Raw genomic sequence first — 23,930 nt, 5'->3', positions numbered from 1 at the left:
TTTTTTTTTTAATTGTTTAGTTCGGCAAACAGGCAAATAGGCCACCTAGTAAGTGTTATCCCCATCTATAGACATTAACTGTAAGAAATGTTAAACATCCTAAATTTCCAATGTGTTACCAACCTTGGGAGCTAAAATCATATCTCACTTGTGCCTGTACAGTAATTTAAAATATATCTGTTTGACGGTAAAATTTCTGATGAGTGTGTACCCAGATTTCTTTGCGCACAAAAAAGAATCCAAACTTTTATTATAATATTTCTTCAGAAAATACTGTAAAATATTTGTAATTGATATAACATTCAAATTATTTATCCGATTAAACGAAACATCAATATTCAATCGGATAATAATATAAATCGAATATCAATAATCGATACATCGATTTGGAATAATCGTGTCAAATATCGAATTCAATAGATTCAATCAAATATCGTACCGTGTGCAATGACATTTGAGGATTTGTCATTCGGGGTATGGGTTATCGATTAGGAAGTCGTGCGTACTGAAACAATTCCAATATGATATGAGATCTCTATTAGACGTCGGATATTCGATATTTTTTTATCTAGAAACGTGTATTCTGTAGCCATTTACGATTGTCTTTGAACGGAAATTAAAGTTTAGTTTAGTAATGATAGTCTCTTTATATAACGAGAAAAATAAAATAGAGCAATCTTTAATTAATTTCTTTGTTATACCTATATGTATTAATAATTTCTTGCTGGTCTACGACAGACCCGATCGAAACCTATCCATTATTATTGACGTAAAAGAACAATAATCTTTTAGTCGACACTTAAATGTATGCGCAAAGTTCGTATAATAGAGTAATTCGATATTAAATCCATAAAATTCAATGACGTGAATATAAACGGGTGTTTGAGTGTTCAAAATGTTTGACGTTTACGGGTGCGTTCAGTAAGTGTTTATTCAAAATAAATTATTCATAAATGATAAACCGTATTTGTTTAGTTTTATTTCTTTGAACTGAGAGTAGACAGATTTTCATTTATAAGATGATATTTTCTTGCCTGTAAATATTCATTCTATATAACATAGGATTGGTATCAGACAGACATTGAAGAATAAATTCGGATTTTACTTAACCAATGATTGCAAGTTCAAATCCAGGCAACTACTGAATTTTCATGTTCCTAATTTATGTTAGATCCAAATCCTTATCAAGGAAGAGAAGGCTTTGTCCAGCAGTGGGCTGTTACTTTGTCAGAATTTGTACCCAAAATCATCACATAACTCGTAAAATCCACGTGTATAGACTGAGTCATCTCGATCATTTAAATCTCAAATTAAATGGTGAACAACAAATGTCTGGTACAATAAAACTATACAAAGCGCATGCTTTAATAAATAAATAACTTACATTATAATGTATTCTGGGAATATTAATCAAACCGCGTTACAATGAAGGACTAAAAGCATTAACGTATATTACATAAGTAACTAGCTCTGCCCCGCGGTGATGTCTGTCTCATACTATAGAATAACAAGATTTTTTTTTATGATATCGGTAGGTAGACGAGCAAATGGGCCACTTGATGGTAAGTGGTCACCATCGCCCATAGACAATGGCGTCGTAAGAAATATTAACCATTCCTTACATCACCAATGCGCCACCAACCTTGGGAACTAAGGTATTACGTCCCTTGTGCCTGTAGTTACACTGGCACACTCACCCTTCAAACCGCAACACAACGATACTGAGTACTGCTGTTTGGCGCTAGATTATCTGATGAGTGGGTGGTACCTACCCAGACGGGCTTGCACAAAGCCCTACCACGAAGTAAATATATTATAAGATAATATTATAAACTTAACAATATTAATGGCAAAATAACGCTTCTATAGACTGTACCAATAGAAAAATCTGGTGACATATACATACAGCAAAGTACAGTTAACTAATACATATGTAACACTATATTATATATTTTAATAGACTGGACTCATTTTGATGAAATAAACCTTGAAATACTCCTTATAATAAATCAAATTAGTAATTTCAACCGTTATATACAGACAGACAGGCCTCAGAACACAAATAGCCACATGAACATAAAAAAATGGCTCATTTGAAATCACAGAATCAAACTTAATTTATATTTCTACAAGTATTAAAAACGGGATATTAACGAATGTCTTGTCTAGTGAACTAGACATTCGTAGATAATGTCGAAATAGCGAGCTCCACCACATAAAAATCAAAAACATGGTAAATATCACGGTTTAAATACTTGTAGTTATAAAAATAATCATGTTTATTTTATTATTTTGACATTGAATTATTGATATTATTTTTAATCAGTTATGGGATTTTATAAATTGATTTATATTGTAAAAATTTACTGAGGAATTATTACAATAATGTTTTGGTAGTCAACTTAACTAACGCATTGGATTACTGTAATGTTAGATAAGTTTTTTTTTTTTTAAAGTAGAGAAATAAATGTTAATTTAAAATCTTATAATTTATATACGTCCGTATATATACAAAATTATTAATTGTTTAATCAAATTAACCGTAATCAAATTATGTGTATAAGCTCCATTGAAACCTTTAATGAATCGTTTTTATCATTTCTACAGAAAACTTCAATCAATTTTAAGTTGGACGTTTTCCTTTTGTGGTTCTCCAATATAATTTGCTAGTGCGTTAGTTTAAATTGTCTCAGTGTGTTAGTGGTTAGCGTGCTCGGTAGCAGATCACGATTAAACTGAGTTCAAAACGGGAATAAAAGTTTTAGAGGGTCTGTCTAGATGGTTTCAGAATTAGCACGAAGTTTGGTAGCCGGCATGTCATTTCGAATAACTTAAGCCATAAAATCTTAAATGAATTTTGGAACTTCTTATGGACATAATGTTTTTTTACACTGCTAATAATGAAGATGAGAAGTATTTTAGAACGTTTATTTATTTGTAGAATGTCATACATGAGATATATAAATAATATTAATATTGGTTTGAGGCGTTATTTATTGTGAAATATATGTCCACAGCTTATAGATTCAAATTTGGATTATATTCACTGCCAAGGTCGAATGTTAGTGTTATAGCCGGTTATCCGGCCACCCGTCTCGCAGCGAACGATTTTTTGATTGTACGTAATTTGTAACCGGTAATATTTTCTAGAGTATTCATTCGAATTAAGTAGTTTTAAAGACAATTTTAATATACATTTAATAGAAAAGACAACATAAAGATTAATAATTTACTTAGTGGTGAAGCTTTTGTGTTGTGGTACCACTGGCTCATATTCTACTATGATATTCTATCGCTAAGCAGCATTACTTACATTACTTAGTGGTTTGTGTTTAGGTTTCAAGATTAAGTGTGTATAACCAGTGTAACTGCAGTTACAAGGGACATAACATCTTAGTTCCCAAGGTTGGTGACGCATTGACGATGTAAGGAATCTGCACTCCTTATTTACGACCTCCGTGGTCGAATAGTGTGTACACCGGTTTTCATGCGTATGCCACTCCGAGGTCCTGGATTCGATTCCCAGCTGAGTCAATGCAGAAAAAGTTCATTAGTTTTCAATGTTGTCTTGGGTCTGGTTGTTTGTGGTACCGCCGTTACTTCTGATTATACATAACACAAGTGGGTAAGGGTAAAGGAAGTTACTATATATATATGTAGTAACTTGAAATGCCATGAGAGCCCGATCGACAGTCAGATCAAGCGTCGTAAGTGGAGATGGATTGGACACACGCTCCGAAGGGACCCCGACCATATTCCCAAACAAGCTTTGGACTGGAATCCCCAAGGGAAAAGAAAGCGTGGCCGTCCCCGTCAAACCTGACGTGGAGCGAGGTGAAGGCTGAAGCCCAAGACCGATCGCGATGGAGGATATCTGTGGACGCCCTCTGCCCCATCTAGGGGACATAGGACATTCATCATCATGTAGTAACTTCCAAGTCTTACACATATACCGAACTGAAATAATTTACTCTTCGTACACGGCTAACAATACGTTATATCTACACCTTACCCAAGAACTAATGTATAACAGATAAGTAATGAACAGTTGATACATTTATCACCTTACGCTATGTTATGAAATAACCAAGCCACATGTTTTGACTTAGGTGTAGAGTTAGCGCGTGTAGAGTTAGAAGCTTGGCTCTGTATGAGATCTGATAACATTATGACAGTGTGAGTCATATGGTCTCGTATTGGCAATATTTTACATGATTTTCAAGGGATGTCTTTATGCTAAAAGATCACCATAAATATTGTCGACATAAGAGCAACTAAAGAACTGTTCACGAAGGCGCGCTCCTCCACGTTAAATAATCAGCATGCACTAAAAAGCACGTGTTAAGTTACATGTCTTAGTGTGCGTCAGACGATTATATATATATAGTACATTGTAGTAGTACAAGCTTGCTATATTTTTGAAGTGAATCGAAATAACGATGTCCCATATGCGTGTAATTACGTTGGCTTACCCTTTATACTAAGCAATTTGAACCGTAAATCTTGTAAGGTTAATTTAAGCCCACCCATAAGTTTTACAGCTTCATTATCCTATATGGACGTGATCCTGCAAACGGTTGTAATGCCTAGTTTAGCTTGTGGTCGAAATAATTGTAATGTATTTATACTTTTGCAAATATTTATAGCAGAGTTTCATTTCAGTCAATTTGTAATAAAAATAATATATTAATTTCAATTGCTTATTTATTTGTATTTAAAACAGATAGACAAATGGACCAGCTGGTAGCTCAACCTAAATACACCACCAACCTTGGGAACTGAGACGTATCCCTTGAGCCTGAAAAATGCTGGTTCACTTGACCTTTCAAACCGACACCCAAAAATATTGTTGTTTGGTGGTAGAATATGTGATTTTCAACCAATATTTGAACAAAGCCTTACCACCAAATAACAATCTTTGTTTTTTTATTTAGACACGACAACAGAATAATATATAAAACGTTTTTTAATAAAATCATATTGCTAGATTAACTAGATAAGAATTTAACGTGCATGTGCAGTATTTATAAAAAAATACACATGTTACTTTATTGAAATTAGTAGGTTGACGGGCGGCCTAATGTCAAGTGGTCAGTATTACACATATACATTGGCACTGTCAGAAATATTAACCATTCCTTGCATCTCCAATGCACCACCAACCTTGGGTATTAAGTCACTAGGTTCCTTGTGCCTGTTGTTACACTGGTTCACTCAACCTTCAAACTAGAGCACAACACAAAGTATTGATGCTTGATATATAGACTCGATATGGCCCAGTGGTTAGAACCCAGGCAAGCACCACTGAATTTTCATGTTGTTTATAATTCATCTCGTGAAGGTATCTAATTTCATCGAAATTCTGCCACATGTGTATCCACCAACCCTCATTGGAGCAGCGTGGTGGAATTTGCTCCACACCTTCTCCTCAAAGGGAGAAGAGGCCTTAGCCCAGCAGTGGGAAATTTACAGGCTGTTATTGTAAAAAAAACTTAGCCACTAAAGTGAGTTACTGCAGTTAATATACTATTTTTATTATAGATATATGTAATAACAGTTTATATATTTATTAATACAATATTTGATATGATTTCCATGCGAGATAAGTAATAATTTAATTGTTGTGTTTCATAATCTATGTAATTGATTGTCACAAACGAGTAAATACTGAGTTTCTTCGTCTTCTCGGTAGAATCTACATTTCGAACCGTCGTAGCTTTAAATTTAATTTAAGCATACAGAATTACGATTCAAAGATGCTCGCAAGTGCCTACTTCGATAAAGTATGTTTTAATTTCATTTAATCTGAGTAAATAATTATTTTAAATAGATAAAGATGTTATACGCAGTCAATTAAAGAAACATTTTTAACGTAACTATGTATGTAAAATTGAATACAGTGCTCATGACATAATTCAGTTCGTTTTAACTAAATGCTTAAGAGCGTGTTTTGATTCTATTATAGATGATTAACGATCAAGCTCGTTTAAAAAAAAACAACATTTATAATCAATTTCTATTGACAGACGATTTAAACTAATAATAAACGATCTCTATATAAATGTTTTATAAATCATTTAATAATTATATCGTATAAACAACCTACTCTAATCAGGAATGAATACAGGTGGAAAACATTTCTACTTTAAAACGAAAAAAAATCTACGGAGCTAGTTGAAATCAAATGGAAAATAAAGTAAGGCATGCCTGATAACCAAACCTATGACACAAAACAATCGATAAGGAACTTACTCGCTCCAAACTGCTCATAGTCTGCAAGGCAACGATAAATTGACGAATTTTACACGAAAAATGTCATCCCCAACATTATTTCGCGCTACGGACAAAGCGAAAATCGCATAGCCACGAAAAAGTATTTAATTGATGATAAAGTTTATTTATGGTATATTTGATTTTTTTTTATTTTATTGTCGGTTGAATGTAGAATTTTTTTTGGAAAATTTTGTTATTTTTTTTTCGAAATAGCCTGAACGCCATTAGCGACCGTCTGGCGGCGCTGCGCCGCGGCGACTGAGCTACCCACCCTTCAGAGGGAGGTTATTCTATACTTATGTGTTTACATCTTAAATGGGGGTGGCATAGAGTAGCTGGTACCATAAATAAAACCAATGCATATGTTTAATATATATTTTTTTATCAAATCATCTAAGCGAATGATTGTATTATGACAAAATTAAATTAAATAAAAAATAAAAAAGTGTGCGTTGGCCGGGAATCGAACCCGGATCAACTGCTTGGAAGGCAACTATGCTGACCATTACACCACCAACACATGTTGATTCAAGTGAAAAATTATCGAATTGATTTAAATTATATAAATATTATAACAATGAGTATTAATTAATTAGCCAGATACGTTTATAATAAATAGTAGTCTTAAAATTATAACATAGTAGATTTGTTAAATATATGTATTATATTGGTCAAATAATGTATATTTATAATACATATCACTTTAGATAAGAAATGAAATTATCTGGAAAAGATTCAGATACCGATATGTCTTGCAAGTTTGCGTACTGAAATGGCGGTAGGCTGGTCACGAATGTTGAACTAGGTACCAATGGACATCAGAACAAACGAGTAGTAGAGTGGAATATTGGGTGGAGTTGAGAAAAAGAGTACCCTCCAGCCAGTGGCACAATAAGCTGAACAAGTTGATAGTACCCATCTGGATGCGGAAATCAGAGCTGGTAGATTTGCCGTATCTATCTTTGTACAGCAGTGGACTGATTGGCTGATGATAATGATGAATCATAATTTGTAAAAGTGTGAAACCGTATGAAAGGGAATCCATAAGTTACTTATTACTATTTAATACTGCTTATTTTTTATGATATACATAGATTATAGGTTTAGGAATGGGTATAGGAAGGGTAAATGAGCTACCTGATGGTAAGTGGTAACCACCACCCATATTGACGCAATAAGAAATATTAACCATTTCTTACAGCGCCAATGGGCCACTGGTCCCTTGTGCCTGTAATTGCAATGATGAATTACTAACCCTCAAACCGGAATACAACAGTGGTTGAATATCTGATGACCTATCCTCCAAGTAAGACCATCACCCAATAAATTTTATTTTGCAATGGAAAGTATTCAAAGGGGCGAATAAAAAAATAACTAGCGCATGATCCGTGCGGAAAAACTAACAGTACAGTGATTTTAGGGGGTAATAATCCCACATAAGCCGGTTATCTCCGGCCTGAGTATCTATCTTAAGATTTTTCCAGAGTAAAACAAAAAAGGCTCGCTCTAACCTCAATTCCTCGTTTTAACTATACAAATATTTTAATAGCTATTTTAAGCCTTTTTAATATTTATTTATATAATTTATTTTATTTATTAAAATAACATTAAAACTTTTTCGCGTCAGCCTCTGTTAAGTCTTTACTCTGTGCACAATACAAGTACAGTATAAAGCAGATACCCAACGGATGTTATTATTACTCTGTATTTGTGATTGTCATGAATATTCTAAATTGGCAATACAATTCCGTCGAATTCAATAGATACAATTATCTAATTAAATACCATTTATCAAGTTACACTTGATGGTAGGGCTTTGGGCAAACCCGTCGGGAATAAATATTATTATACCAATTATATTACCGTTAAATAGCAATAATTGCTTTTTTCCGGTTTGAAGGATGGGTGAGTCAATGTTTTCAGATACCATCTCAGTTAGTATTGTTCGTCGTTAATGAGTTAAAAATGGAGAGATGTGTATATTGTCTGTGGATGATGCTGATCACCAACGGGTTAACTTTTTTCCTTTTATATATTAAGCTATTTGTCGTCTCCCACTTCGCTCGCGTTTTAGGGATCGGTCGTCTCAAGTGTAAGATATAAAAGTAACCCTAAGTCTTTCCTTGGGGTTCAAGTGGTTCATACCAAGTTTTATAAAATCCGATTCTTTGGTCTTGACCGTGACCAACAGACAAAGTTACTTTTGAATTTGTAATATTAGTATAGACAAATTAAAAAAAAAGAAACTAATAATGTATGAAACTACTAATTAGAAGATCCGTAACAATTGAGGATGAAAAATGGGGAGTATTTTTCATCCTCAATCGTTAGGGAAGTTTACTGTCGACAATTAAATCCAAGGGGAGTTGAATTAATCTTAATTGATTCCTGCGAAACCATTAGTTACTTTTTATGAATGCTATGCTATTTGCATTTGAGAAGACGTCCTATTTTATTATTGAATTGTTTGAATATAGATCACGTCCGTGTTTTGTTTCGTTTTAGCCTTAACTGTGAAATCCTAGCTTGAATTTAAGGCTTAAAAGTGATTCATTTAATTATCTATAAGAGACATACTTAAATTATTTTAATATAAGTACTTGATTCAAGAAGACGTTTAGAAAAACTTTTGAATCATAATTTGATAAGTTTTTATAGATAAGTGGTTACGACCTGTTCTAAGTGTGATTTGGCGACAAAAAAAAACCACCTAAATAAAATGTAAAGGGTTAAGTACTTATCAAAATATTGTTTTGTAAAATTGCGTTGATATTTTAACATCCAGATTAATAAAATAACAGGTACGTACGATGTTTTATAATAATACAATCACGAAAAAACTGTTTAAGCATAGACAATCACTTTACTAAGCGTAAATTAAAATTAAGAACTTTTTTTTTAAATTTGAAATAGAACAATCATAATTATTTATTATTCATAGTTATTTTAAACTTGGTATATATACATTTAATTGTACTTTACTGACATACTCTGTAACTAAAATGGTAAAAAAGAGCAGTTTCTTTCCGAAGCGGTGTTAGCTTTACATTTAATTCGACACTGCAATGTGATTCAAAGGTGCTTTTATGAGCCTGCTTGAATAATTATTTTGATTTTGTTTTAATAGGTCCACTACATAACTGATGCGTATAAATAATTGCATCCCTTATCGTTTGAGTGTAATAAACTTTAAAAACAATTTGCCACCGTTTTGCCAAATATTTAAATAAAAACTACATTTATAATAGATTCAAAATTGAAGGTAATATTCGACGTACTTGTATAGAGCGTTGGTGGTGTAATGGTCAGCATAGTTGCCTTCCAAGCAGTTGATCCGGGTTCGATTCCCGGCCTACGCACTTATCTTTTTATTTAATATGGGAACTTAAGATAATTTCTAAAATAGTTTTTCACACTTGAAAATATTATATTTTATTGATATTTTTCTATATTATTTTGAAATCCAATCAAGCTTATTATTATTATTTTAAATCTATGAATAAATGCATATATTGTTTATTAAACAGAGCCTCAGACCAGCACCTTTAAATATATAAATCTTCTTTACGAATTGAGTTACACGCACATACATTAACTGAATTCATCCTAAACATTTTCATCAATTTCGTTTTTGCTGTGTTGGATTTGGGTCTCTTGGTGGTTTAGATTGACTCACTAGGTGGCGCTGCAATTGAGCTACTTCTTCCGTACGAAGTCGGGATAGGCAGCTAGTGAGATATAATATCATAATTTCATGCTTAAATGAATAAGAAATAATTATTAATAAATATTGTATTCAATAATTTAAAAAAAAACAGCGGCAAATTCACAAAAACAAAGTAATCTATAATAATACATATTATTTGATAATTATTAAAGCGAATATTTATTTTATTTTTATTTTCACTTTTACTTTATTAGGGAAACAAACAGTACAAGTCATTCTTAAAGCTAAAGCATAAAAATTACAACATATACCAGTAAAGTTTCCATTTATAACTAAAAACATAATAAGAGCAGAACAAAATTAATTATAATGTCTAATATAATAATAATAAGAAAAAACAAACCTATGAAATAAGGGCAAATTTGAAAAAAAAAACAAATAAAAGATCTAGGCTTTATGGTTCTAGCACGGATTTCCTAAAGTTAGCAACTGATTCTGTAAATATATCAATACTGGAAAATTTAGTGTATTTAGTAATATTTTTCTAACTGTTGGATTAATAGTATGTGTATCCATCTATCCGCACTTGATTAGCGTGATGGAATTATCTCCAAGTATTGTCCTTATTTGGAAAATCGCTCTCATTTACAGGTCGATCTTGACATATCATGACCACCTAGATGTCCGAAAATCTTTTTTCATTTTGAAATTTCTATCTCGCACAACCAGTATGTGGAACCAGCTTTCGCCGGCGGTTTTTCCGAAACGATACGACTTGGGAACCTTCAAGAAAAGAGCGTACTCTTTAAATGCCGGCAACGCTTCTGAAAACCCCCGGTGTTGCAGATGTCCATGTGCGATGGTAATCACTTTCCATTAGGGTGAGCCTTCTGCTCGTTTGCCCCCTATAACATAAAAAAATAAAAATAACCTTGCTAAAATGCAATCGTTTGTAATTTACTGTAATAGATAGTATATTTCTTCAATACAGATGCAAGTAAAAGGAGAGGTGGGGGTCAGTTGCGATCGTCTTCGAAATACTGTTGCATCTATACAAATACTATATAGGCAAAAGTAACTCTGTCTGTCTATATGTTGCTCTTTCAGGACCAAATCACGCATTTCACTGAACCGAATTTGATGCAAGCAAATCCAAAGGCGACAAGTAGTAGTAAATAAATAAAGTTTAATTTATTTTCCAGAGACATTTCATAGTTTCATTTATTATAATTGTTATGTATAGAGCAGTGTGATTCTGTAATAGTTCACTTCGTATCTCACGCGTGAAATGTTGGCAACTGACTTACAGTGATGCGCCATTTTGATTAGTGTATCCTATATATTTTATAATTATTACAGTTCATGTCGCTTATAACATTTTGACATTTCACGCTCGTGTTGAAGTGTGGTGAGATTCGAGTTTCTTGTTACAGAATAGCCCTACTGCTACCCACATCTACAATACCGGTTTTGAATTTGAAATTACTTTGAATTTTTAAATAAAGGTTGTCATTAGGTTTCCACTAGATACGTGTAAGTGTAAAATATAGGTATATGATTAACTAAATTCTAAATTCGATTTGAATTTTCAATTTTCCACGTGAATTTCAAAAGTTTTTCACAGAGCGTTGGTGGTGTAATGGTCAGCATAGTTGCCTTCCAAGCAGTTGATCCGGGTTCGATTCCCGGCCAACGCACACTTTTTTCTAGTGTGAGATCAAAAACAATTTCATTCGGTACTTTTTATTTTTATTATTTAAATACAAAAGATTTGTATTTAGATAAAGTAGTTGAACTTTAATTTACCTACACATATAATTAATATATTTTTAACAATACTAAATTACTTTTAATAAATTTATTACAAGAATATAAAATAATAGGAGCCGAGATGGCCCAGTGGTTAGAACGTTTGCATCTTAACCGATGATTACAGGTTCAAATCCAGGCAAGCACCACTGAATTTTCATGTGCTCAATTTCTGTTTATAATTCATCTCGTGCTTGGCGGTGAAGGAAAATATCGTGGGGAAACCTGCATGTGTCTAATTTCAAAGAAATTCTGCCACATCTGCATTTCTTCTTTTTTTCTTTTTTTCTTCATCTGCCAAAATCTTCTCAAACAGAGAAGAGGCCTTAGTGGGCAGGGGGAAATTTATAGGCTGTTAATGGTATGTTATATAAAATAATAATTATTATTAATAACAAAATACTTTTATGAATTTCTGGTTTGCTAATATTATTACAAAAACAGTTTAACAATGTTACATTAGCAGCCCGTAAATGTCCCACTGCTGGGATAAAGGTCTCCTCTCCCTTTGAGGAGAAGGTTTGCAGCATATTCCACCACGCTGCTCCAGTGCGGGTTGGCGGAATACACATGTGGCAGAATTTCGTTGAAATTAGACACATGCAGGTTTCATCACGATGTTTTCCTTCACCGTCGAGCACGAGAGATTAATTTTAAACACAAATTAAGCACATGAAATTTCAGTGGTGCCTGCCTGGGTTTGAACCCGAAGTCATCGGTTAAGATGCACGCGTTCTAACCACTGGGCCATCTCGGCTCGACGTTATTTGCCCTGCCCCTCGCCTAAAGAGAACAAGAAAAAGCAATCTGACTGTTTGACGTATTGCAATGCAACAATCGGTATCAATAATATATGAATTTTCTGATATTAAAGTGCAATATAAACGGCTGAAGGATTGATTTACTGATTACGTCAAAATATAACGTTACGGGATCGCTTATGTGTGCTATCGTGACAACCTGATGGCTGAGCCACTGCGCGTAAACTTCAACAGTGTCTCCGGTTATGAGAACACCAAACTTAGCCCCAGGGTAGCTCTTCTAAGATTTGTTAAGAAGTTATGTGATGGGTCATCTTCAATCCCCCGGATTTCTTTAGGCATCTTTTTTCCACATTGCAGGTTACTGACCCGTACCAGAAAACCATCACATATAGTATTGTTTCGCATAGAATGTATTACAGTTCGCAACGAATAGTCTTCTCAAATGACGACCACCACGGTTCTCGCTATAGTCTTCTATAGCGTTGAGTCCTTTGACAAACTAAACAGATGCAAATGCATCTCTCCTGGATTTATTACGAACTACTCCGATCGTCACTAGTCTTAGAACAGGGGTTATCAGGTCCTCCTATCTAGCCATGCGTAGTTGAACAAGTGCTTTGATCTCTGACCTCCTATTACGCTGGAGTTTTCAAGGAAATTCACTCGCATTCTGCGTAGCCATCCTCCATAAGATAGCACGGTAGCCCCGTTTCTCCTCACCGCTATTACATTATGTGGTCTTGCCAGCACTAATAAATCCCTTAATTTTATGCCAAATCTTTTCTTAAAGTATATGCATCCAGATAAGCGTACTCTTGATGATAATCTTACGAGTTTCCCATTTAATTAAAAGGTACAAATAGAATCTTATTGTATCAATTATTTTTGACAAACTTATATGTATTATAGCAAAACTAGACAATCGACGCCTTTAATAGCAAACTAAACAACCAAAGTAGGATTTCGTAAAATGTAGACAATAATTTTGAACATAAAGTCACGGAATTGGAAACATCTGCGAAAACACGATTGTTTTTATTAATGTTTTCTACTAAGGCGTTGGTGGTGTAATGGTCAGCATAGTTGCCTTCCAAGCAGTTGATCCGGGTTCGATTCCCGGCCAACGCACACTTTTTTATCATTGGTTGTTGAATTAAAGTTAGGAAATTTTGGAAATTATTGGAATTATTATTTTCAGTCAACTTTAATACTTTTATATGTAGGTAAATAAAATAAATAAAATGAGAACACTTCATCTCTTCTTGGTATTTCTAGAACAGTTTTTCCTAAAATCTAATAACATTAAAGTTATTAACCATACTCCCTGTAATATAAAAAATCATAGCATTATTATCTGCTGTTAACTAAACTAGAATGTTGCTCAAGAAATATCTAAAAATATATAGGCATATAAAAAGTGTGCGTTGGCCGGGAATCGAACCCGGATCAACTGCTTGGAAGGCAACTATGCTGACCATTACACCACCAACGCTTATAGAACCTTCTGAAATTTACGATTATTAAGTTTATATTATTCTCATATTCTATAAATGTTTTATTATAACACTGGTTCATTAAATCTTATCTAGATAACATGCACAAAAAGGTGTATCTATATAGGTCTTAAGGGTCCCAAAGCCGTCTAACGTCAACTATGCTGACCATTACACCACCAACGCTTGTATGGAACATTTTAAAATTTATATTTGACTTATTTGTATATTTATGATTTTAATAAATACCATTTAATAAATACCAAAACATAAATACCTTCGTGGGAGTACCTCCACCTGAAGTTTCCAGGGCGAATCACCCATGAGCAGTTTCTCATCGAACATAAGACAGCACATACCGTTACTTGGTGGTAGGGCTTTATGCAAGCTCATCTATTATTGATATCATGGGTTGGTGGACGAGTATATGGGCCACCTAATGATAAATGGTCACCACTGGCCATAGATATTGATACAATAAGAAATTTTAAGCAATCTCTATATCACTGCGCTATTAATCTTGGAACTCAGATATTAAGTTCCTTCTTGCTGTAGCTATACTGGTTCCCTCACCCTTAAAACCAGAACAAACAGTACTAAGTATTGTTGTCTGTGAAGGTACTACTCATCTCATATTCTTGGAATGGTTAATACTTCTCACAGAACCATACATGCGCGGTGGTTACCACTTAACATAAAGTGGCCCATTTGCTCGTCCATCTATGATATAAAAATAACCTCCGCTGCTGTGACCCCCTTCAGTCTCCAACGAATACCTTGTCTAAACTACTAAAACTTCCAAAATTTCCGTAAAATATTGAACCTGAATTAAATAAACTTTGTCATACAATAGCCTAGCAAACGAATATATTTTTATTTTATTATCTCTGACATTTCTATTTGTTATAACAGAACTAATGACGTGCCCCGGCTTCGCTCTGGTGCAGTTTAATGAAGGAAATAATATGATCTGGATATGTACGCCATAGCATTTAAGGAATAATGTACCTTTCAACAAGTTATTTGTTTTTGGAACTTGATTATTTGTGGAGGTGATTACTCCCTAAATACAAACAAACTAATTTTAAGTTTTTACTTGTATACAATTAGTATAGACTAAGGAATTAATTACACTTATAACAAGCGTGATGATAATTAATATTTTATGGTTTCATAAGACGTGGATAAAAATTTTGAACGGAAAGTCACGTTCACGGCTTTATGTAACTAAATTGGTAACAGCTGCAAAAACACGATTGATTGTCTTAAATTGTTATATCAGAGCGTTGGTGGTGTAATGGTCAGCATAGTTGCCTTCCAAGCAGTTGATCCGGGTTCGATTCCCGGCCAACGCACACTTTTTATTAATAACAAGAACATTTAATTCGTTTTTGTTACATCAATAGTAGTAATTTAAAGTACATGTAAAATAACATTATAAACTAAAATCTCGTCTCTAAAAGATTCCGAAACCATGTCACGTGACATTGGCGAAATAATCTGTGCCTTCTTGGCACAAATAAAAGCCAAAACAAAAAAAACAAAAACTGAAACTTTTGGTATTAGTTTTGTGTATATTGGCTTAGTAGATTCTTTTGTTAAGCAAGACAAAAAAACGTCCCTCCGATTTTTAGTATAGACCATGAAACTTCATATTTTGAACTTAATTTCAAGTAGTCCTTTACACGTTCAATCAGATACATCCTTATTAATATTATAAGCGCGAAAGTAACTCTGTCTGTTACCTCTTCAAAAATCGCAGAACCGATTAAGACAGTATAGAGACAGTTTCAGTCCCGGGGAAGGACACGGATTACTTTTTTCAATTCACCCCTCGAGGAGGAACTGGAAAATAAAATGGAAGTACCGACTGTGCTGTAGGTAAAGTTTTATAAATTAAGCGCGGATAAGGCTAATTTCTAATTGTCTGCTACAATAGGAAAAAAAATGGTTATTTAGTGTTTCTATAATTTCAAGAATTCTATTTTAAATCTTAATAATATTTAAATTGATGGTTTGTTACTCCATCACGCCAATACGACTGAAAGGATCTAAATGGAATTTGGTAGAGATAGATTTTAGTCAGAAATAGCATTAAGGGTACTTTTTATCATTAACGCTTGTACACCTCTCAGATGCGTAGGTAGACGCGGGTGGAAAGTAGACTTTTTTTATGCCATAGGTAACTAGCGAATTCGCCACAAACGCCCATAAGCAATGGGCGCTGTAAGAACCACCACTACTTAGATCGCCAATGCGCCACCACCTTAGCAACTAAGATGTTAGGTCCCTTGTGCCTGTAGTTACACTGACTCACACACTTCAAACCGGAACACAACAATACTCAGTACTGCTGTTTTGCGGTAGAATATCTGATGAGTGATACCTACCCGGACGAGCTCGCACAAAGCCCTACCACCAAGTGAAGTAGTTTACATATTTAATTAATATTTTTTCATTGTGCGTCAATTACGTAAAAAATACGGAATATATCAATATGTTGAATTTTTTAAACCCGTTGATCTTTTCCTCATTTTCAGATTTAAAATTTATTCAATGCCCAGAGAAGCAGGCGGTAACGTTTAACCTTTTAATAACTATATACTTATATTTGCTTTTATTACTCACACCATAATGATTTAAATATAGGATTTACCTATGTAGTAAAGTTTTTTTCGTTTTTATTATGTACATACATCCTTAGACTGTCTACTATCATTCGAAACCGCAGGTTTAGCTAGTGTTGATACATTAATCGGTTTTACACGTCTCTTTCGCCAAATTCTGTAGAACCTTAACATAGTAATGATGCCATCCCATGATAATAAAAATAAGATCTCAAAGTTATGAAAAACTGTTAAACAAAAATGTGCGTTGGCCGGGAATCGAACCCGGATCAACTGCTTGGAAGGCAACTATGCTGACCATTACACCACCAACGCATCTATAGAACCTTCTCAAAATTATAGTTTGATTTAGTTTTATTATTGTATTTTAATGAATACTAAAAAGCTTATAAAATTAGATTTGTATCTTGCTCGACTACCTAATACCTAAACATTACCTTCAATACCTTAGATCACTCGCGAAATGCGTAGTGACCGTCCATAACACATTACAGTAGACCCCGTGTCATCCTCAATCTATAAATTAACAACAAAAAGTGTGCGTTGGCCGGGAATCGAACCCGGATCAACTGCTTGGAAGGCAACTATGCTGACCATTACACCACCAACGCTTATAGAACCTTATGAAATTTACGATTATTAAGTTTATATTATTCTCATATCCTATAAATGTTTTCTTATAACACTGGTTTATTAAATCTTATCTAGATAACATACACAAAAATGTGTATCTATGTATATAGGTCTTAAGGGTCCCAAAGCCGGGCTAACGTCTAACCTCCTCTTGAAGATAAGTTTGATGCTTCGATGTCGATTGGTGAATACGCAACGCGAATTCGACACGTGCATATTTTCCTTGATTCACACACATTAACTATTTAGTCATCTCAGCTCTAGGATCAAAATACATGCTACTTATTTAAAATTTTAATCATGAGCCTTTCAGCATAAAACTTATCATCACAACTTGCGTTAAGTTCGAATCAAAACAACGTACTTTTTTTAGGGTTCCGTAGCCAAATGGCAAAAATCGGAACCCTTATAGCTTCGTCATGTCTCTCTGTCTGTCTGACCGTCCGTATGTCACAGACACTTTTTTCCAAAACAATAAGAACTAGATGTATTCTGTGAACCGCATTAAGATTTTCACACAAAAATAGAAAAAACAAAACAATAAACTATAAAAAAAATATGATGTACATTACCATGCAAACTACCACCGAAAATTGGTTAGAACGAAATCTAATAAGTAGTTTTTTTTAATACGTCATAAATCGTAAACCTCAATTTACCTTTAATTCAACCAACTCAAATATATAAATAAAAAATTTAATTCCATAAACATTAACCTTGTTTACTTGCTGCTACGGCACCCTTCATGGGCAAGTCTTGGGCGAGTCCGACTCGCACTAGGCCGCTTTTTTATAATACATACATACGATAAATCGATTATATATTGATTTTATAACAGTTTGTTGTTGTTTTATAACAATAATTGTCGCGAGTGTTGCTAATTACAGCATGTCCTGCTATTAGCATCTGGACTAATGTTCGCGGCTTCAATGTCGTTCATGACAAATATTTACTTAAGCCCAACAGATGTTTTAATCTAGATGTTTCTGCTCGCAACTTATATGCGTCAGTATACACGAGACATGTAGGTCATTGTGTTTAGAGAGATTACTATTTATTCACTTTAGAACACAAACGCGTTGGTACAAGTAGCCGAAAATTGGTGACGTCCTCCTGACCGATTTTTGCCACGACGACAATTGCGCAGGACATATTTTATTGCTCAAGTGCGAACGAACACAGTTTTACTATATTACTAATATTATTATTTATCCCTGCAATTAAGCTTAAAGTTGGTGCTAGGAGTGGGGACGACAATAGTCCGAAGGGATCAGGACCTACGACTCTACATCGCTAGGTTTCTCTATAAATGCTTGAAGATTAACGGATACCCTACATTTTCTCTAAAGCATATTGTCATTAACCCGATAAGACTTAGAGGTAGAGCTTTGTGCAAGCCCGTCTAGATAGGTACCACCCACTCATTAGACATCATACCGCCATACAGCAGCACTCAGTATTGTCATGTCCTGGTTTGAAAGGTGAGTGAGCCAAGATACAAGCTGGATTGTGATCCTGTGGTGTCCACTGAAAAGACGGATAGGGTACCGCTGGTTTTTTAGTGGGTATTCTGATGTAGTCCGAGTCCCACATACCTCCCCACTTCACGAGGGGGAAAAGGCGTAATGCGTTTTACCAGCGAGAAAAAAAAGGACACACATGAGTGCAGTAAAGTTTTTAAAATGAGGGACGAAATGTATATATATATATATAAACACTTGTGGTAATTTATATTACATAGAATTTATAATAAATAAAAAATACATATATATATATTTAAAGTTCTCTAAGAAGACGACTATCTCGGAGTCCAGCGAAGATCTGCTAAATGTAAAATAAGGCAGGCAACTGTGAGCCTGTGGATGTTGTAAAATAAACTAAAAAAAGTACAAGCACAATGGACATAAAATGTTAGTTCACAAGGTAGGTGTCGCGTTGGCGATGTAAGGAATAGTTAATAATTAACTTTACAAATGGAATATTTCCGAGAATTTTCTTTTAGTAAAGACAGTTGATATTTGTACTGTCCAAGGGGCATCAATGTAGAGTCAAGGCTTAATACGTCCGTATAGTTTGGTACGTACGAGCCTACCTACCAACTCTATTAATTATTTCACCACAAACCATTGTTTAGTCATGATTTATAGATTGACTGAGTAATCATTGACAATGTTAGGTCTGACTATGTTCTTCCATATTAATCCTTATGGCCAGAGGATATAAAGGTTCAAATGTATTTTGTTACTGAATATATTATTGTTGTACCTGCAATTACACTGGCTTACTTTTCTTTTCAAGCTGGAACTCAACAATACGAAGAATTCTAAGCGACAGAATAATTGCCTAAAATCGTAAAACTTAAATATTCGTTTTTGCTTATTACATGAAAGTACCAAAGGCTTTAGAATTTATTAAATCCCTAGTTCATCCAACCTATTAATAAACTTATCGTTGAAATTTAATATCACATTGATTTGTATATTCCTAGAATTAAAACCAATATCAATAAATTCGGACAGTTCTATTGTTTTAAATAGAAGCAATCAAATATTTATATCATATCAATATAACGTACCAGTTGACTGCATCTTCGGTGAGATGGAAATAGCCGGTAACTACGTTATTGCGTCTCACTCTAACTAACATTATTTTGTATTGCTATTTCATCTCGTCACTAGTAACGCGTTCAATCGATTCTTTTTTGTGAATTACAGGATGTATGGGCTATTGGATTTATCTGAAGATATTTACGTCATAGATATGATCAACGCCCCGTGTAGACTTGATTGGACTTGTCCGGGGATTATAACGATATATTTAATTTTTTTTTCTTTTATAATTAGCAAGTACTAGTAATATTTTAAGTTTACTTTGTCGCATGCTGAATTAACCTTTAAATGCGATGTCTAAAGTTGAACTATCAAAACGACTTTTAGAGTAAAAAAAAATTTTATATCAATTGACTTTCTATTTTTATTAAATTAATAAAAGATAATGTTAATGTAGATTTTTTTAAATATACCTTATTTATATTACAAATATAAAGGTTCGTATGTTTGTTACTAAACTACACTCAAACGACTGAAAAGACTCTAAATTAATTTGATTGTAGATTGTGAAGTGGTCATATGATGGGGTAACTTTTGGCTGTTCAATTTACGCCTACTGAAGCTGATGAGTCACAAGCATCTTATGTGACATATGCCGTTATATGGAAGAAATATAGTTTTGCAGCACTCGGTTCTGAAACGCCTAGCCTACAGTAGTCTTGCGAGTTAGCATACTTCAATAATATAATCATTTCACAAGTACGGAGTATTTCAGGTGACTCAAGTGTGGGACTAAAAAAAAAAACATCTGTCAAAGAATCGTTTGATTGTAATGTAATTTTGGATTTTAAATTTGATACTGACGACTTAAAACACAGACATATAAAAAAAAGATTAGATGTCTCACTTTAAAGAACTTTCTTCATAGTTATATTCTGCTGTTTCAAGGCGTATTGTGGGGATTGAGGGAGAAGAATGCAATTTTGTTTATATAACTATTTAAATTAGTAACAAAGTATAATGTCTTTTTTTATGTCAGAGGTGGCAAACGAGCAGGAGGCTCACCTGATGGAAAGTGACTACCACCGCCCATGGACATCTGCAACACCGGGGGGCTTGCAGGTGCGTTGCCGGCCTTTCAGGAAAGAGTACGCTCTTTTCTTGAAGGATGTGTGGTGTGTTATACATACTGTTATTACAATTCCAGGTCTTAAATTAGTTATAGAGTTACTAAATTTAGTTACAGTTATTCTTCTTCTTTCACTAAAAATTATGCCAGCTACTCAGCGTGGGTCACTTGGGATAACTGAACGTTTGAAGAGTCAATATATATTATAATTTATCTTATTTAAAATTTATATTTAGGCGCCACTGATGATTTAAAGATTTTATATTTAATAATTTAGAACACCGTTCGCCAGGCCGGTGTAAATTAAATTTGTATAAAAATTAAAGAGTACCCTCTTCATCACCAAATTTTCAGTTACACGTGGATGTTGCTAATATCTAAGGGAACAGGTATGCCATCCTTGGAGTTGCACCGGCAGCTATCTGGACACACTCAACCAGGAAACTGCAGCTGTCCACACATAATATTTCAGCTTTAAATTTGTAATCCATGTGGTGGGTAAAAAAAAACTTCTTCTGGAGGTTCAAAATCCTGCTTAGTTTAAGTGACGATTTCAACTCCGAATAATTATTCCAATGGGTCAAAAATCAAATTTTTAAAGGTCGGTAGAAACATGTTGTAAAAAGTTTTATCAAATTTCAAAATCCTATTATTAATATATTCATAATATTCAGTATATCGAATTTTAAGTTTGACTTCGGTGTTAAGCCGATGATATAAAAATGCAAAAAAAAAACTAAATCCAAAGTTCTTGAAACTTTGAAGTGTGGCCCATATCACTACCAAAAATACCCTAAATTAAATAGGAATTATATCCATATTTAAATCAAAGAAATAATAATGGTATAATTATTTAAATAAATAAAAGACAATTGTAAGGAAATCTGTCATAACAAATATTTCAAAAATTTTCAAACAAATACCAACCTTTATATTTGATGACAGCTAATAAATTAATCTGAAACGATGCGAAATGACTTCCAAACAAATAAAGCAAACGAATTAGATCTAATTATAATAATTATTTCACTCATCTTAAAATAAATGCTATTTATTTTATATTATTTTTATTTACATTATTAATAAATGTAATTTATTTTATTATTTAAATTATAAGAAAATGCCAAAATGAAGTTTTGGGCTAGCAACACCAATACATGGAAAGTAGGAAATTTGTTAACGACACGGATTGCGAATTGTCATTTTTGTGACGTATTAGATAATTTAAAAAAAATGTTAAAATTTATAATTTTTAATGTAACAAAGTTATAATTGAAAACTAAAATAGAATCTAAATGAGCTAGGATTTTGATAGATATTTTCATAATTCAGTCGCAAATTTTTGGTCACTATTAGTACTTTTGATGTAAATTAAAATGCATTGTCCTAATTAATTCTAATTCATATCAATATTTAAAACCATTCAATGTCAATGTTTGCACAATGACACATGAACATGAACAAATAAATGTGATCATGAACGTTTTTGCTATAAGAGAAGTCGGAACAAGTATTATTATTTTCCATAATAGTTATATCGGCCATGATCTAAGATAGCGCGATAAAGATCTTGTAAATATAATTCCTTTTTAATTGAATAAGCTTGTTGTTTATTATACGTGTTTGATTTAGAAATCTTTTATCTTTTTTATAATTAAATATATACCAGTAATCAGTAACGTAGAATCAATTGAATATAATAATATTTCATATCAATCGAGCTGAGATGGCCCAGTGGTTAGAATGCGTGCATCTTAACCGATGATTGCGGGTTCAAATCCAGGCAAGCACCACTGAATTTTCATGTGCTTAATTTGTGCTTATAATTCATCTCGTGCTCGGTGGTGAAGGAAAACATCGTGTGGAAACCTATATATATAAATGCCTATACCTATAAAGTATCTAATTTCAACGAAATTCTGCCACATGTGTATTCCACTAACCCGCATTGGAGCATCGTGGTGGAATATGCTCCAAACGTTCTCCTCAAAGGGAGAAGAGGCCTTAGCCCAGCAGTGGGACATTTACAGTCTCTTAAGGTAATGTTAATGTCATATCAATTTCATGAGATTATTACAGAGTGTTTAAAATGCTATAAGGTGAGAAATGTGTACGTATCCATTAGAACGTTATAAACATTTATTCTTCAGTGAGATATATCTCTGGATACTATCACGTGTAGCAGTTAATAGTCATGCCCCGAGGGCATTGCACGTTTTCCACTCGTTAGCTGGAAAAAACGTGATACCTATCCCTTTTATTGGTATAACGTGGACTTCGACACAGACTAGATGATATAAGTATATCAGTAAGATTTTCCATAGTCTGTATTAGTTTCGAGTTACTAAAATAAGTCTCATATTGAATCTTTTTAGTTTTTTTAATTATATATTTAAAGCTTACTCTGTCTGCACGATTACAATAAACAGTTTTCTTAGACTAGGGGCTGACGTCATTTTATTCACGACGTTCCATAGACATTGGAGCTCTTAGAAATTTTAACAATCTTTTATACCGCCAAGGCGCCATCTTTGGTACTAAGGTGTTATGCTCCTTGTGCCTGATACACTGGCTCACTCAACCCTATCAATCGGATTACAATAATAAATAGTATTGCTGTTTGACGATAGAATATATGATGAGCGCCTAGTAAAACTAAAGATTTTTAGTCCAAAATAGTTTTGACTGGTTTTTATACTAATATTCTCGAGTTAAATCGCCATAATTATAATCATCACCGTCAATGATAATTCACTTGTAACTTCGAATATATATTTTTTTATTACTAACAGTATTTAAAACGGGATATTTACCATGTTTTTTATTTTTATTTGTTGGAGCTCGATATTTCGACATTATCAACGAATGTCTTGTTCACGAGACTGTAAATCTTAAATATTTTTTTAATTAGATAAATAATATGTTTATTTAGTAAAATATATTATGGAAATAAATTAATCTTGAACGTGTAAACGCCGCAGTACTT

The 23,930-nt window shown here is 33.5% G+C and overlaps 1 protein-coding gene and 8 non-coding genes across 9 annotated transcripts in view; 4 read left to right on the top strand and 5 right to left on the bottom strand.

The window, feature by feature from the left end:
- The window catches only part of LOC125072733 (facilitated trehalose transporter Tret1-like), a 57,542-nt gene extending 51,195 nt beyond the window's left edge, over nt 1-6,347 (bottom strand). Inside the window, exon 1 of the mRNA XM_047683415.1 lies at nt 6,253-6,347. The gene's annotated coding sequence lies outside the window, so the exon portion shown is untranslated. The remainder of the gene's footprint in view (nt 1-6,252) is intronic.
- Nucleotides 6,348-6,721: 374 nt separating this feature from the next.
- Nucleotides 6,722-6,793, bottom strand: Trnag-ucc. The gene has a single exon. It is a non-coding gene; the product is annotated as a tRNA-Gly (tRNA).
- Nucleotides 6,794-9,560: 2,767 nt separating this feature from the next.
- On the top strand, nt 9,561-9,632 carry Trnag-ucc. Its single transcript has one exon. It is a non-coding gene; the product is annotated as a tRNA-Gly (tRNA).
- Nucleotides 9,633-11,565: 1,933 nt separating this feature from the next.
- On the top strand, nt 11,566-11,637 carry Trnag-ucc. The gene has a single exon. It is a non-coding gene; the product is annotated as a tRNA-Gly (tRNA).
- A 1,932-nt stretch (nt 11,638-13,569) lies between these two features.
- Trnag-ucc lies at nt 13,570-13,641 on the top strand. Its single transcript has one exon. It is a non-coding gene; the product is annotated as a tRNA-Gly (tRNA).
- Nucleotides 13,642-13,933: 292 nt separating this feature from the next.
- On the bottom strand, nt 13,934-14,005 carry Trnag-ucc. Its single transcript has one exon. It is a non-coding gene; the product is annotated as a tRNA-Gly (tRNA).
- A 1,284-nt stretch (nt 14,006-15,289) lies between these two features.
- Trnag-ucc lies at nt 15,290-15,361 on the top strand. Its single transcript has one exon. It is a non-coding gene; the product is annotated as a tRNA-Gly (tRNA).
- A 1,515-nt stretch (nt 15,362-16,876) lies between these two features.
- Nucleotides 16,877-16,948, bottom strand: Trnag-ucc. The gene has a single exon. It is a non-coding gene; the product is annotated as a tRNA-Gly (tRNA).
- A 224-nt stretch (nt 16,949-17,172) lies between these two features.
- On the bottom strand, nt 17,173-17,244 carry Trnag-ucc. The gene has a single exon. It is a non-coding gene; the product is annotated as a tRNA-Gly (tRNA).
- Nucleotides 17,245-23,930: the final 6,686 nt, after the last annotated feature.

Source organism: Vanessa atalanta, chromosome 22 (assembly GCF_905147765.1).
Source record: "Vanessa atalanta chromosome 22, ilVanAtal1.2, whole genome shotgun sequence".
NCBI classification, from domain to species: Eukaryota; Metazoa; Arthropoda; class Insecta; order Lepidoptera; family Nymphalidae; genus Vanessa; species Vanessa atalanta.
Note: the sequence above shows the minus strand (reverse complement) of the source record. Positions and strands in the feature narration are given on the sequence as shown.